This window comes from Macaca nemestrina, chromosome 4, assembly GCF_043159975.1.
Source record: "Macaca nemestrina isolate mMacNem1 chromosome 4, mMacNem.hap1, whole genome shotgun sequence".
NCBI lineage: Eukaryota > Metazoa > Chordata > Mammalia > Primates > Cercopithecidae > Macaca > Macaca nemestrina.
The window spans coordinates 31,012,495-31,029,195 of NC_092128.1; the positions used below are offsets into that span (position 1 = coordinate 31,012,495).

General features: G+C 43.5%; 1 protein-coding gene and 2 long non-coding RNA genes across 3 annotated transcripts in view; 1 reads left to right on the forward strand and 2 right to left on the reverse strand.

Moving 5' to 3' along the window:
* The window catches only part of LOC105474726 (staphylococcal nuclease and tudor domain containing 1), a 439,238-nt gene that overhangs the window by 114,421 nt on the left and 308,116 nt on the right, over nucleotides 1–16,701 (reverse strand). The window lies entirely within an intron of this gene.
* The window catches only part of LOC112425436 (uncharacterized), a 34,955-nt gene continuing 18,254 nt past the window's right edge, over nucleotides 1–16,701 (reverse strand). Inside the window, exon 2 of the long non-coding RNA XR_003016473.2 lies at nucleotides 1–15,986. This is a non-coding gene — a long non-coding RNA (uncharacterized lncRNA). The remainder of the gene's footprint in view (nucleotides 15,987–16,701) is intronic.
* The window catches only part of LOC139362742 (uncharacterized), a 24,675-nt gene continuing 20,862 nt past the window's right edge, over nucleotides 12,889–16,701 (forward strand). Inside the window, exon 1 of the long non-coding RNA XR_011621995.1 lies at nucleotides 12,889–14,651. This is a non-coding gene — a long non-coding RNA (uncharacterized lncRNA). The remainder of the gene's footprint in view (nucleotides 14,652–16,701) is intronic.

Consider the following 16,701-nt stretch of genomic DNA (forward strand, 5'->3'; position numbering starts at 1 on the left):
TTTGCCTTATTTATCTATTTACTTTTTACCAAACGCTATAGTTATTTTTTTTACCATACCCATAGTTACCATACCCTAAAGCAGGGAACAGCAGACAACTTCCTGAAGACTAAGTCTGCCCACTGATTTTGTACAGCTCGTGAGCTAAGAATGATTTTTGTATTTTTGAATGGTTAAAAAATCAAAAGAAGAATATTTGTGACATGTTGTAGGATACAATAAATTTCTCTTCAAAGGTTTCAGCCTCTAAATTGTTAAGTACAATGAGTTCTGAGATCCTCCCCAAAGAACCAATGTATCAGTACGTTCAGCTCCCCTGTTCTTTGTTCTTCATTTTAAAGTTTAACTTCCTCTTTCTTTACATCTCCTTGTCCCTAGTTTCAGTAAACAACCCCCTCCTAGCCTCTATAACCTGCTCTGACCTTAGTCATCCTTGGTCACCTGCTCTGTTCTTATTCATCCAGAGTCACCTGTTCTGTAACTGTTCTTCCCACCAAACTACTCACCCCGCCACTCCGGCTCCTACCCCTGCGCTCTTTAAAATGGCCAGCCAGAATTAGCTTAGACTGTGCGGTCCAACCCTAGCCAATAGGGGAACGACACAGCAATAGGGGCTACCTGCCCCTTCTCCTCCCTTGTTCAGGTGTCCTCTCGTCATTGCTCCATCCGTGCGTCGCACCCTTCTATAGAAGTAAAATTGCCTTGCTGAGAAAATTTATGTTTGAGTGCTATTTCTTTTGCATCACCGAAAATTTATTTCCAACAATGTGATGACTATGAAATTCAAATTTCAGTGTCAATAAATGAAGTCTTATTAGAACACGGCCACATGTATTTGCTGTCTATGACTGCTTTCATGGTACAGGGCTACAGTTGTACCATGAGCATGTGTAACAGAGACCATAAGGCCCACAAAGACTAAGATATTTACTATGTGGCCCTTTCTAGAAAAAGTATGCCAATGTGCTCTGAAGCCTGTTGCATGGTGGTTTAAAAAAAATATAGGCGGCTGGGCGTGGTGGCTCACGTCTGTAATCCCAGCACTTTGGGAGGCCGAGGTGGGAAGATCACCTGAGGTCAGGAGTTCAAGACCAGCCTGGCCAACGTGGTGCAACCCCACCTCTACTAAAAATACAAATATTGGCCAGGCGGGTGGTGTGCACCAGTAATCCCAGCTACTCGGCAGACTGGGGCAGGAGAATCACTTGAACCTGATAGTACAGGGTAACTCAACTTGATGTTGAGTTATCAGTACAGGTGACAGCATAAGATATGTTAAATTATAATAAATAAAAATAATACTTAAAAAACCTTATGGTCATGTGACCTAGAAGGTAAAAGGAATGAAAACATGGCTTAGGGGAAACAGCCAGAGGCAGCTGACATTAACTGCAGGTATGTGCCCTCAACCTTTCTCTCCTGAGCCCTGTTCTATGAATGTCCACTTTCCTGTACTTCTGATCATTCTATTTTATTCCCACTCTCCTCCCACAGATGCATATTTCCCCATTCAAAACATACTCTCCATAAGCTCAAACCTTGAAAATGCCACAGGTGCTACTCTTTGTTCTTCATTGTAACTGCTTCTCTCCACTTCCTGACCAATCTGTTCACTATTAGACTTCTTGGGAAGAAGCCCTTTGCTCCTAAGATGTTGTCCTTAGACTTTGTCTTTCAACTAAATGATAGTTAGAAGTCCTACTAGATTGTTCTATGGTATTTATCACTAAGCGCCAACCCCTGAGATCTTTTCCTTCTTGTTGCTTCTTTCTTCTAGGTGTCCTATCTCTCTGGCTGCTTGTTTTGTTTCTTACTGTTGCCTTCAGTCATGTACTGCAGCCCTTTATTTCTCTCTGCACTATCCTTTGGCAGGTCTATCCATTCCTACCTTCTCTATCACCGTGATCATGCAGAACTCAGACATGTAATCCTGGCTCTATACCCAACTGCCAAACATCTAACAACTGCCCACATCTCCCTTTGGATGTCCTGCCAAGACCTCAAACTCAACGTGTCCTAAAACCAAACTAATCTTCCTCCCAAACCTCTGTCACCTCCTCCTCTTCCAGAGTTCCCCATTCTGGTTCCAGCACTACCATCCTCCTGGGCTGAAAACCTCTCTTATCTTCTTCCCTACTCTATCCCCATAACCCAATGATTGCTACATCCACTTGATTCCATTATTTCCCCTTCTATAGTTATTCCTCTCAATCTTCAACATACCTCTGTTTGTCAGGCTCTTCTTACTTGTGGCCAAGAATCTTCTGATCTACCTGTGCCTGCCCTCGATTTTTCCCTATACTTACTCTTTATACACACAGCTACCAGATTAATCTTCCTAAAACACAATGTTCTGCTTCTTATTTTTTTTTATTTGCTTCCAAACAAAATCAGAACACAATCTGACATTCTAGGCCTTCTAAGATCTGGTCCAATTCCTTCGGACCATTTAAAACATGCATTACCCATTTGACACCTTTTCAAATATTTGAAGAGACTTGCAACATCTATTTCTTCTCATTCTCATGTCTTATTTTCTCTGGGCTGAACATTTCTAAGGTCCTCATGAGACGTGAGTTTTGATTTCCTACCATTCTACTCTTTTTCTTCTTTAAACCTACATAAGATGAAGTGAATCTTCAAATTGAAAATATCTTTCTAGTTGATTTAATTAAAAAGGTCCAATGGGGGTGGTGGAGTGTGCAACAGGGAGCATCCCTTTTTCTGCACTGTTGAAAGCGGACTCTGGAAGCGTTCCCAGAGAAATGCGCTGCTTTGTTGGATAAATGGGGGAGGGGTGTGGAGAGACTGCATATCAGTCTTCTCTCTGTGTGGCCAGGCAGAGTTGGACTTTTCCTCCAGGCAACATGCTGCAGCAAGAGACAGCTCCGTTAGTGTGGAGCGGGCAGGGCGGAATCCCCAGACTGAAGGAAATGGGAAGCCCTCAAGACACCATGTGGGGGAGGTGGAGCCTGTCCTGGCAAAGGTTTCCTGCCTCCACGGCCTCCATTCCAGCTTTCATTCTCTGTCTCTCAGCAGCAGCCCCAGGCACTGTGGAGACCCGGGTGGTGTTGTGGCAAGCAGTCTATTCATTTCCTTCTCTCATTCACTGGGCTCTCAGGGATCAAAAGGAACAGCAAATCCAAACCACTGCCCAGAATTCACTTTGCAGAATTCAGGGAAAGATTGTTCTACTGAAGTGATGACTTTCCCTATTAGGGAGACCTGAGGGAAAGAAAAAGGACTTCTGTATCCTTTACTTTCCACTGATGCAACACTGCAGACATGACTATTTCAGTCACCACTGTGGCCAGTGGACAGGGCACAGCAGTGCACTCAGTTGAGGCTTTTTAGCCTCTATCACAGTGTGGCAACAGTGCACCAAAGCACCAGGATTTGAACTGTGATGCTGGACGCAGTTCACATTGCTTCAGTTGAAAAGAGGAAGGGCAGTGAGGGAGCATATTAGGTACTCAACAGACCCGCATCCGGTTTTTGTTTTTGCAGCCATGCGGGAGGTATTAACCTGTGCCATCAGGCTGTGCCTGTCTTCCAGGGAGAGGAAAGCTGCTCCAGTGTGCTCTGCACGAAAGAAGGACAGCACCAGGATGGGAAGCTTGCCAGAAATCAGGATTTCTAATAAGGGTGGGGCAGGGGAGGAGTGGCGAGGAGTGATTATGGACAGGAGGAGGAAACTTCCTGAACACAGCTCTCCACACCAAGCACATTCCCCGACCAGAGTTCCTGGTGCCTGTGACAGCCAATGGGGTGTGTGTGTGTGTGTGTGTGTGTGTGTATGCTTGTGCACTTGTCTGTGCTCACTCACCCAAGGAAAGAGGGTGGGGAATAAGAGAGGAAAGGAGAAGAGGGTGGAGGAGGAGGGGCTGAGGAAACCACAGTGGCCATCTCTGAGGGCTGAACTCTCATTTATAAGCCCATGGTGGGTCATAGCAACTGTCACAATGACCCAAATCAGAAACTGGAATTTGAGAAGAATGCAGGAAGAATGCTGAATGGGGCCGGACCTGCCTACTGACAGCCATGAGCACCTCTGTGGGGGTGTCAGAGTGGAGCAGAGCAGAGAGAAGAACGGGGTAGCGTGCTCGGCACAGCACACCGAAGAAAATCTCATGCCAGGGCAAAAGAGAGGAGCCGACCCTTCTGCAGTGATCTGCCAGCCTTACACCCTTCATGTGTCTTCCAAAGCCCCAGGCTGGCTGCCTGCTCTGCTCCCCTTGTCCATCCTGCAGACTTTGGTAGATGCTGGCTTGTTTGTACCTTTCACTCACTTTGGTTCCTTGTTCCCTCTCCATTATATCTTAGCCCTGCTTTCTGTCAGGCCATTCTTGTCTAGTATCACAAGCAGAAAGAAACTTAGCTGAAGCCTTTTACTCTGATTGCTGGCTGCTCCGGGGTGCAAGCAGAGGGGGGGTCAATCTCTCTTAAACACACACACACACACACACACACACACACACACACACACACACACACACGTAATGCTTCTCCTGAGTGTGTCCCTACTACATTCAACTCAATATTGGGGTGTATACAAGAGGCCTGCTCAAAAACGCCTAAATTAATGGAAAAACGATGAGCTGCACGTCCTTGTAGGGAAATTTGGGGAGTCTGAAAAGCTGTATGGTTTGTGTATGCCTCTTTTGTGTAACAATATGTTTTAGTTTTCATAGTTTTTATCATTAAAGTAATTGTATGTCCTCTAAAAATATAAAACAAAATCAAGTGGCCAGTCACAAATAGGGCTTTTTCTCTTTGGGTAACTCCCTCTGCAATTTACAAAGTGCCTGGATGCTCTCTGGCCCAAATGGATCCCCCCAGGTTAGAAGGCAATTAGATCTCCCAGCACAAGATGCTCTTTAGCAATACAACTCAAGACCCAGGGGACAAAAGAAGATGGACTTTTCTATCTCAGTCAGCCATCCTAGGGAGACACCAGTTCCTGAATGGCAAAGAGGACAGCTGTCAGCAAAAGGGCGGGGGAGCAGTGAGGCAAATTTCACAGCCTAAAAGCCAAGAGAAAAACAAAAACAAGAGAAGTGTTTCATATGGAGGCTGTCTCCCCTAATGTCACTAAACTGGAAAATCCCATATTCTCGAATTCACCCACCCTTAGCAGACAGCTGTTCATGCCTGAGTCAGAAGGAAAGGTGAATGCTTTGGAAGGGGAATTCTCCTAGACAGCCTGGAATCTGAAGAAGCTCAATCACCTAAATAATGTCAGTATTTTGGACCGGCATAAAAAGTGGGTTCATTTCTGTATCTCCTTGGAAACCAACTGGCTCCCAAGGTAGTGAATGAGAGAGGGCAATGAAATCGTTGCTTCAAAGGGAGCCCAGGCCAAGCCCCCAGCAAGCAACTCTGTCTTCCACTTGGTATTTCCAGGGCAGACAAGATCAAGGAAGGAGCATGAACGAACCTTCAGGTACCAAGTTTGATCCAAACCACTCCAAATTCACCTTGGAGATAACGGGCATTTATAATCTGATGGGACCCTAACATTCTTACTTCTCTTTCACCAATATTGTAGCTGAGATGCTGTATCGTATTAAATCTTTGTAGATGAGTGATGTGGTTTAAAATACTGCAGGCTTTGGCTGCCATTCCCTTCCCTGGGGTCTCAAAATAACTCCACACAAATCATTTTTGCTAAACACTCACTCAGGCAGCTCTTCCCTGCCAGAACACACACATCTTATGTAAGTGAAGAAGCCACCTAGTTTGCTGGAAGACAGTAGCACTCCCAGAGAGGCAGTACTGTCTGCTGCTACTGAGACTCTGCAGAGCTGGGTTTTCAACCCCCCTGTCCCCTGACAAAAGGCAGGCACCTAGCCAGGCTGTGCACAAGCTTCCTTAGCAAGACAGCCCCCATAGAGGTTCAGGTGGTCAGGCCAGGGAAGGCCCCTCAATTCAGGGCTGTTTTAGAAACAAAGGCAATTTGGACATAGTGACTATTTGCTACATAAAAAGTCTGCTCTGCTAAATTTTGGAAAGGAATGAGAAGAGGGAGTAACACGGTGTCTGTCCTTCAAGAATGCACACAGGTCAGTGTGGAAGACAGGCACACACATAGATATGACACAGTACAAAGCTATCAGTAGAGCAGAACCAAAAGAATGAGGTCGGCAAACAGGAGCAGTAAATGGGGGTGGCTGGGAAGAGGAGAGATGTTAGAGACCACCTCACCTCAGGTAGCTTCAAAGCCTCCTCTTCCCAAATCATTGGCATTGGCAGTTCTAACCCACTCCTCTGCCCTTGGCTTGGCTGCTTTGTTCGCCCTTCCTCCGAGTGCCCTTCCTACCTCTTCTCAATCTAAGTCTCTGCTGTCAGATCCGTTTTTCTGACAGTTCTGAAGCCTCCAAACATCATAACGGTCTGTTCTTAGTTGCTTCCCACTCCAAATCCAGTCCCTAGGCAATCATTTGCTCTCTGTGCTTCCAATTCCACTATAAGCTGATGACTCTCAAAGTTTTAATCTCCATTTCTGACGTTTCTATTGAATTCATCTGGACCTTCAAACACTCACAGCCATCTAACATCCAAGCTGTCAAAACTGACCTCATCAAACCTTGTGTTATTAACAAGCCAGAAAACTGACCTCTCTCTTCCTCATGCTCTACTATTAAAGCGCCAACCAGGTTTAAAGCCTCCTTAAACAGGGCTGCTCCTTCCTCTTCATTCCCACTCTGCAGCCTAAGCAGGCTGCACACCTCTTCTCAGACACATGGCAACCACCTCCCAGCCAGACTTCCTTACCTCATTTGGGCCCTCTCCAATCTTGTCTCCATACTGCGGTCAAAGGGATCTTTGAAAATTACATAACGCAATGAAAAAAGATGACTTTCTGCTACATCCAGTAACATGGATGAATCTCACAGACAACAGTTGGGTAAACTGGACAGGCGCGGTGGCTCACGCCTGTAATCCCAGCACTTTGGGAGGCCGAGACAGGTGGATCTCTTGAGGTCAGGAGTTCGAGACCAGCTTGGCCAACATGGCGAAACCCTGTCTCTACTAAAAATACAAAAATTAGCCGGTGTGGTAGTGCACATCTGTAATCCCAGCTACTAGAGAGGCTGAGGTTGGTTAATTGCTTGAGCCCAGAGGGCAGAGCTTGCGGCAAGGCGATATCGGGCCCCCGGGCGACAGAGCGAGACTCGTCTCAGGAAAAAAAAGAAAAAAAAAAAAAAAAGTAAAGGTAAATTCAGATTGTGATTCCATTTCTGAAGTTCAAAGATAGGGCCAGGTGCTGTGGCTCACACCTGTAATCCCAGCACTTCACGAGGCCAAGACAGGGGATCACTTGATCCCAGGATCTTGAGACCAGCCTGGTGAACATGGTGAAACCCCGTCTCTATAAAAAATATAAAAATTAGCATGGTGACATGAACCTATAGTCCCAGCTACTTGGGAGGCTGAGGCAGGAGGATCACTTGAGCTTGGGAGGCAGAGGCTGTGGTGAGCCGAGATTGTGCTACTGCACTCCAGCTTGGTGACAGTGCAAGGCTCTGTCTCAACAAAATAACCTCCCCCCACTCCCCCCGCAAAAAAACCCCAACAACTAGGCAAAACTAATCTATGATGAGAGAGGTTGGAAAGGATACTGGTTATCTTTGAGGGGAGCACCAGGAGGGACCCTGTGGAGTGTTAGAAATACTTCATATCTTCATGTATGGTGGTTACTTGAAATTATGTTCATATATAAAAATTTAGTAAGCTGGCCAGGTGTAGTGGCTCACGCCTGTAATCCTAGCACTTTGGGAGGCCGAGGCGGGTGGTCTGAGCTCAGGAGTTCGAGACCAGTCTGGGCAACATGGTAAAATCTGGTCTCTACTAAAAAAAACAAAAAACAAAAAAATTAGCTGGGCGTGGTGGCATGCGCCTGTAATCCCAGTTACTTGGGAGGATGAGGCAGGAGAATCACTTGAACCCAGGAGGCAGAGGCTGAGAGGCAGTGAGCTGAGATCACACCACTGCACTGTAGCCTGGGTGACAAAGTGAGACAATAATTCAGCAAGCTGTATACTTACGACTTGTGTACTTTATTGTATATAAGTCACACCTAAAGTTATTTTAATGACAACATATCACTCATCTTTCATTGCTTCTGATAACCTACCTTAGGAGTTCCTAAACTAGGGGTCAAGACTGGGCTTGGGGGAGAGAGGCTGCTGTTTGTAAACCCAGTGCAATTATATGAACATCTTTGTATGTATTTTCTGAAGAGAAGATTACCTTGTACTCTTCAGATTCATTATTTACTGAGAATGTCTAAAACTCAACGTCACCAACAACTGATCTATGTGGTGCAATCTAAACAACCTTGCACAGACACAAGGCCCTTCTAAGACTCGGGTATCTGACTTTCCAAACTTACCTTTAACCACTGTCCCTCTTCTAGCAGACATGACAGCCATAATAAAATATTTATCCTTTTGAATGACGACGCCTTTTCACGGCCCTTTCTCCTTCCTTTGCTGGTTACAAACCTTTTTCTTTCCTCATCTATCTGGCATTTTCTAGGGAGAAAGCCTATATAGCCTTCTAAGATTTGTAAAATGGTTGGTGACCACCCCTAACAGCAAAGAAACTGAGCCACAGGGAAAAGTGACATCGAAATAACTCTGTGTTGAACTCCAGCAAAACAATCTGCAAAGGGTGGCTTGGGGCTGGGATGAAGCTCACTAAAGATTGTTGAAGGAATGAATAAATCTGAGTATTTGAATTCACTGCTCTTGTGGTCCTGTGAAAATGATCAGGTGATGGCAATCCACACCGGGGCTTATCAGGATTTTTATTTTTTAAAACATTTATTTATTTATTTGTAGAGACAGGGTCTCACTTTGTTGCCCAGGCTGGTCTCAAACTCCTGGGGTCAAGTGATCCTCTCACCCAGGCCTCCCAAAGTGCTGGGATTATAGGCATGAGCCACCATACCTGGCCCTACTCAGGATTTTTATTAACAGCTGAGGTGAAGGCATTGCAGATGTATGTATTTAACATACGTATCACATGAGAGAACAAACATACAAAGATTCAATCAGGCAAGTATCAGGGGTTAAAGTTACGAAGATAAAACAAAAGGGATTAACAGCAAGTGCTCAACAGAAAATGAGAGACTGTGATACACTTTCATACAAGTTCATATATAAAGGACCTGGAAAATATGTGTATTTGACTACCATTCTGTGACACAAAGAACTTAAAGGCATCTTCATGTATCACCTAAGCATTCATAGAATCACAAAATGTTACAGCTGGAGAAAGAACCTTAGAAATCGAGTCCAGACTCCTCCTTTTCACAGAGGATATTACTGGAAATAAGAGAAGTTCAATGACTTACACAAGGTCACATGACAACTTGGCAATAAAATACAGCTTATAAACCCTATCTTTTGACAGGCAATTGTTCTTTCCACTGTATCCTGTCAGTTCAGGTTGAATGCACTTTATATTACTTAGGTTACCTGATTTATCCGAAGGAATTCTGTTTTTAGATGTCTTTTCCCGAGTGAACAGATAATCTGATAGACTATGATGGACTTTAAAAAAACAGAGGAAATAGCTTTATTATGAAAACTAAGTTCACATATAATTAAAAGTTTTTTAAAGTATAACAAGTGACTACAGAGACTACTGGAGAAGAAACTCACATAACAATAATGACTACAATGTGAAATTACCCTTCTGCTGCATAGGGCAGTGGATCAAGCACTTTTTAAATAAAGGTATCATGCTATTTAATACTTAGAGAAACTCTAATTTATAGAAGAGAAACTAAGGCAAAGATAGGTTAAGCAACTTGTCCTAGATGACACAGATTATAAAGGGCATATCCGGAATTTGAGCCTGTTCCTGTGATTCTAAAATTCACATGTGAAATGAATACAGTAAAGTGCATCCCTCAAAAGGGAATATATCACTGAATTTCCAAAGCTGAAGTTGTTTTTTTTTTTTTTTTTTTTTTTTGAGACAGAGTCTTGCTCTGTCTCCCAGGCTGGAGTGCAGTGGCGTGATCTCAGCTCACTGCAAGCTCCACCTCCTGGGTTCACGCCATTCTCCTGCTTCAGCCTCCAGAGTAGCTGGGACTACAGGCACCTGCCACCATGCCTGGCTAATTTTTTGTATTTTTAGAAGAGACGGGGTTTCACCATGTCAGCCAGGATGGTCTCGATCTCCTGACCTTGTGATCTGTCTGCCTCGGCCTCTCAAAGTGCTGGGATTACAGGCGTGAGCCATAGTGCCCGGCCTAAAGCTGGAGTTCTTAAGGGACCCTTGATTATCTTTGTACAACTTTCTCATTTTGTGTATGAGGGAATGGAGCCAGGATCAGAAACCAGGCATCTGTCTATTAAATCATTTACTTCTTCCCATACAGCACATTACTGCACTAGCGTTAGAGGGGACAGAAAGCGGGCTAGCTGGTTCTGCTTGGATATGTGGTGGAAGCAGCTTGATATACCCTCTTCCCTTCCCAGGTTCAAGGCACTCGCAACGACTAACCAGAGAAACGTACTTTCTACTGTAATCCTCTTCCTCAGGACTCAGAACCCAGCTACCCACCACCAACTAACTCCAGGCAAAGGAACAGTTAGTAGGTAGTGGACTAGGCAGTAACAGAGGCAGCAAAAGATGGCGGGTGAACACAGAGGAGGTAGAGAAGGACGTGCAGGAGGCAACTCTGGATGGAGCTGAGTCGTAAAGACTGAGTAAAAGCTGCCCAGAGGACCATACAATCACCCCCAAGCACAACTGTGGGGGAGGTTGCTGATGCTGCTCCAGATGTTTACAATAGAAGGAAGCCATGGATTTGGGGGGTTGGAGACAAAAACAAACTATATGCGCCCTGGCAGGGCCCTTGAGTTTCTTCTGAGAACCACAGCCCAGTTCAGGAGATGTTGGATCCATTGTGTTATGCTTGAGAGAGCACAAGACAGAGTCTTCCTGCTACTCTTGCTTCTAAGTCAGAAAAGGAACTAGCTTTGTGAAACACAACCGCATCTATGCGCTCTTTCCTCCAACAAATTCTGTTATAATTTCTTAGACATTGAAAAAGGTAATTATTCAGACTCTCTGTGTGCAAACTATATGAACACAACATTTCACAATATCAATCAGATTTGGTGTTAGTTTAAATTGTGATCTGAGAACCATTATCCCAGCATTCTTCTTCCCTCTGTCGACGTCTAGTCAAACCTTACAAAAAGAAACTCAATGGGAGCTAGAAGAGTAAAAAGTGGACTATTTTATAATTCACCCCACTTTACGGAAATCTAACTTCCTACTATTGTGGAAATGGCTTTTCCTAACATTACATACATATATCAGACAACACGAACTGCAGATATCTGTGTTACTGAGACAAATTTCAAAACCCAATGTAGAGTCGTTGAAAGGGGACAGAGATATTTGATTGATAGGAGGTCACAATTTGCCAGCAGAAGAATAAAGAACTTGTCTCAATGGAAGATTGAAATTGAAAAGCTTAAAATATTCTCTGAAAAAAAGCAACATTGTTCTGACATCTAAAGAGGACAAATCAAATTGGTCTCCTCCCTCAGTCCCTGAAAAGGAGAGAGAGGAAATGGCGGAGTGGTAAGTGCCAGGTCCATCCCTAATTAAGCTGTGTGACCCTGGCCAACTAATAACCTCACAGAGCCTTAGTGTTCTCACTTGTTAAATGGTGGTAACAGCAACCCTTCCTACCCCACAGTATTGTAATAAGCATCCAGGGGGAATTACATATAGGAAAACATCTGAGAAGTATCTGTTATTATATAAATTAATACTTATGGAGGATAATCTTCCTGATGAGTTTTAGCATATTTAATCATGGTCCAAGCCAGGGCTTTAGGGTGGCCACACTGGTGATGAGAGAGCTAATGACCTCACTAACTTCAACAGATAACCTCTTGGAAATATTTTTTAGGAACTATAGTTTCCTGGCAAATGCACGGTAACCGTATCCTAATGTAAAAGCAGGGTACATCAAAAAAAACTGAATATGGATAAATATATACAACACAATTAGAGAATACTTTGGATTCTAAAGAGCATGGCAGGAGTGAGGATAAGCCAGCAGGGGTAGGGTGCTGAGTAGGAAGAAAGGGCCTGCATCTCCTAGATCTTAGGATGTGTTTCTGGCTGAAGTTTGTGAAGCATGAAGAACAGACAACAGCTGGGAAATCAGAAAAGGAGTACATCAAGCCGTACTTATTCATGCTCCCTGAAAGATACAGCATGGATGGCAACAAGTGATAGTTACATGAAAGCAGAAATTACATTCCTTGCTGATTTGCTCCATCGTGATTTCAGCAAACACATTTTTTCCCACCACCCCCATCCCTGTCACAAACTTGTGCATGAAGCATCAAAGTGGCATAAGAGTTTTCTCTCTGGATTCCATGTCAATAAATACTGATCCTACTGAGAAGGAGAGTGCTAGCTCCTAAACCAGGAGAACTATGTTTTCAGTATTGCCTCTGTTTCGACCTTCTGCCTTCTCCAGCACTCTGACCAACCAACAGATCTAATGACTGTGCAACACCCACTGGGAGCATGGGGAAAACCGAGGGTGACTGACTGAGGTTCTCGATGTTTCTGATTGCAGAAGGGTGCTACGGGATTTGGGAAGGGAAGCTAAGGGGTAAACATCCTGCAATTCACGGCAAGTCCTCCACAAGGAGGAAATGTTCCACCCAGATGCCACTAGTGCCCCGTTAGAAATATGCTGCTCCAGTCGTATCTCTGGGTACTCAGCCACCATCCACATTCCATCCAAAGTGAACAACTTGCTGCACCCTGCCCATCCTTTGCATTTTCACACAGCTTAAAATAGAGCTGCTCCAATCTCCCTGTTCAGGTCAGAACATAATGATTTTGGCCAAAGGCTGTTTAACAACTTAGAGAAAAATAGATCAAACAGAATGCAATCATCACAATAAACTATAAAGTAATTGTTGATTTGACTTGAGGTTCTAAGAAGGAAGAAAATATGTTCTACTCTCAAGTTTTTTACAGACTCTAAGAGATTATGGAGTCATTTGAACTGATGCTTAGAGAAGCTTTGGCTCTGAGAGGTGTCTGTTCAAAACGGCAAGTTAAGAACATGTTATGCCTGATTGCAAGTTGTAGAGCTGAAAGTCCAGTGGATGAAGCCTCTGCTTTGCCACTGACACGGTCTGTAACTATGACAATGCCACTCCATTTCTTTATGCTGTTTCCTCATCTACAAAACCAGACAGTTGGATAGTTTTCAATGCCTGCTCTAGAAATGGTGTCAGAGCTGCCTGCAGAGTAGGGAAGGATAATAGACTGGGCCTGATGGTTATGACCTACACCATAACCTAACCTTCCAGATTTATATGCTAGCCAGAAAAATGGTAAGAAATATAGGAAACATGGGCATTCCTAAAGACAGAAAAGCCATACACATCCTGCTTTCTGCTGCCAACAGGCGTGTCTACATTTGATAAAGCCTACGCTTTGCCATTTGGGGGAAATACACTCTTCAGTTTTCTTCTTCATGGATAGATAACACATTTTGCCAAAGATGTCCGAGATTAAGGGAGTGGAAATGCAACAACTCTGCACGCATCCAGAGAAATATATACGTACATACAAAGAACCTGGTTTTGTTCAGTCTCAACCAAGATCATGTATTCTTTAGCTAACACTCCTCTGTTTGATTTGCAGTCAGTTTGCTTACACAGCACTATTTGGGTTTCAAGGCTTAATTTATTTGACTATATTCATTCCCTTTCCCCATCTTCCTTCCAGCACAACAATTCCAAGCAGAGAGAGAATACATCATACTCCCTTATGCAAAGAGTTCCTCAGCTTTATATTAGAACTCTCTGGAATTACTTTTTCTTTTTAGTAACAGCAAGAAAAGGCATAAATTATGTGTACCAATGTAGCTGTTCTACCTTTAAATTCTCTCACTCATTTCTAAGAGTTGTGCAATATGATCTTAGGATGCTTATAGCATTAGATCATGTTACACACAGGGCAGGTGCTGAGAGCATTCAGGCCAATCAACTAGCACAGGTAAGGATAAGAGGTGCTTCGGCCAACAAAGGGCAATTCTGTTGTTGCAGGAGGTTGTCCTGTTGATTTTCATGTAGCTTGATAAAATATACCCTTTTTCTTCCAACTAGGTCTCAAAGGTCTGGTGAGGGAGCGGACACTGGCATTTGCACTGATTTATTCTGGTTGAGAATGGACACATAGGAAATGGTAGAAAAGCTTGTTCCAACTCAGGCAATCTTTCTGCTTTCATAAGCCCATAACGATACTAAAAATGAAGCATCAGAACAAACAGAAGCTGATGACGGCAATAGAAGAAAATGAGGCTGATTAGACAATTTCACACGGCAAAAGTAGTATTTAAATTTTGGTTGTTTTGGTTTTAGGTTCTGCTTTCTTCCCTCTTCTCTTGAAAATGAGTGCTTTTGCACGTGTTTTTTTACAGTGGCAAACACTTAATCAAAGAATTTAATTTTATTTGTTGTGCTATCATTCTAGGTTTCTTCTGTTCTCAAGTTTCAGCTTGCTTTTCAAGTGGTTCAGAATGAAGATGCCTGGATCTAGATCTTACTATGATACAGCTTTATTTGTAAAGAAGAAAATATGTAAGTAAACACCATTTGTAGTTACTGTATGAAAAAAATTCTCATTGATTCTTTTAGAAAATACACTTATGTAATATATTACAACTAGATCTTCCTAAGTTAAACAAGTACTGTAGTTTTAATTTTGTGAAGCAGGTATATATGTATTTTACATTATTTACACATTTAGTAACAATCAGGATAAAATGCTAGGGCTGTGGAAAAACCTACAGTGGACCCACATACGAATGAATTTACACTGTCCAGAATGATAGTGCTTAAGTATTTAATTAATGCCCTCTCTTGCCAGGAAGAAGGAAAGCTGACTTTGTTAGGGTTTGAGGCACCCTCTGCCAGAGATGTGCCTACACCTCCCAAATCCGGGTGGAGAGGAAAGGACATATTTGGTACTAAAAAACTCTTCTCCCAAGACCAAACTTCTCTTGGGATTCCCCTAAGCTTCATCCCAGGATGTTTCTGGGCAGCTGGCAGAAAAGTACTGAATCTCACAGAAGTTGAGTTTTCATTCCAATTTCACCGTAGCACTGCAGCACCTGATATAATCCCTTAAAGACTCTCAGTCTGGTCCTAATCTCTCTCCTAAAATATAACACAGAGGAGATCTGAATATAGATTGCAACCTGGTCCATTTGTTCTTCCTAATGGAGGAACACAAAGGAATCAACACAAGGAATCATGGTGGATACAGATTTAATGTCTATTTTCTCAGCTACTGATGAGCCTAGGGCTATAGAATACATCTGAATGGAAAAACTCATATGACCAGGCTGATTGCACTTTATTAATTATTCATCATTACTTAACCTCAGGTGGAGACTCAATGCTCAGCAAAACTTCCGCACTCCACCTTTTTCTAGATGACTGGAATTCAATGCTTTCTTTCTTCTAGCAGAGATTCGTGATCTGCAAGGAGGAACAGTATCAACCTCCAAAGAGTGTTTTCTAATGTGTACGTTGTGTGTGGGCTGGGTGTCATTTTTGGTTGGGGCAATAGCTGGGGTGGGACGGTGCACTGCTAATGGCATTTAGTGAGGAAGGACCAATAAAGCGAATGCGGGCAGTCCCACACAATGCACTTACTATCTGTCTTAGGTACTGCCTATGCCCACCATGGTGCTAGGAAATTAGTAGTGAGAATCCATTCTAAAAGCTTAAGAAAAACAAGGTGTCTGTGACAGCAACGATAATATTGGCCTACATATTGTAATGTGAGCCTGGGAAAGCAGCGACAGAAGCAGAGGTGCTGCTAGATTGATCTTGCCACCCAGGAAGTTCCAGAGGACGAATGGCCAGCAGCTGGAAGAACAGATCTGTTTCCACTTCCTTCTTTTCCACCTGGGCAAGAATAGATAGCAGATGAGAGGCAACAGGGGAACCAGACGGAACATCAATGAACTCTTCTGCTGGGTGATGTTTACCCAGTAATGAGCGAAATGAAAACGGATACAACATAGATTTCCATATCATACGGGAATACCATGACTACTAGAGTCCATTCATTCAACAAATATGTATCAAGTACCTACCACGTGCCAGGCATTGTTCTACATGCTGGGGATATATACATAGCAATGAACAAAACAGACCAAAATCCTCACCTTCTCACAATTGAACATCCTGGTGGAGAGAGACAGACAAGCCAGTAAAATGCATACTATGTTAGACGGTGGACAGTGCTATGGAAGAGGGAGAGGGGATGGGGCAGTTTCGTGATTTTAAAGAGGAGGGTTAGGGAAACATTTATTGAGAAAGTAGCATTTGACCAAAGATGTGAAGTAGTAGAAGGACTGAACCATAAGGATAACCAGAAGAGAGTGCAAAGGCCCCAACACATGAGTAGAGGCAGTGAAGTGGGAGGAGCAGGAGATGAGGTCAGAGAGAGGAAACAAAGAACAGGGAAGAGAAGCCACACTTGCAGGCACTTGCAGGCCACGGTAAGAACCCAGCTTGCATTCTGAGTCAAATGGAAAGCCACTGTTAGAATGGTATCCAGGGATGAAGAAATACATAGACAGCTACATGTGTGGGAATGTGTATATAAAAATGACTG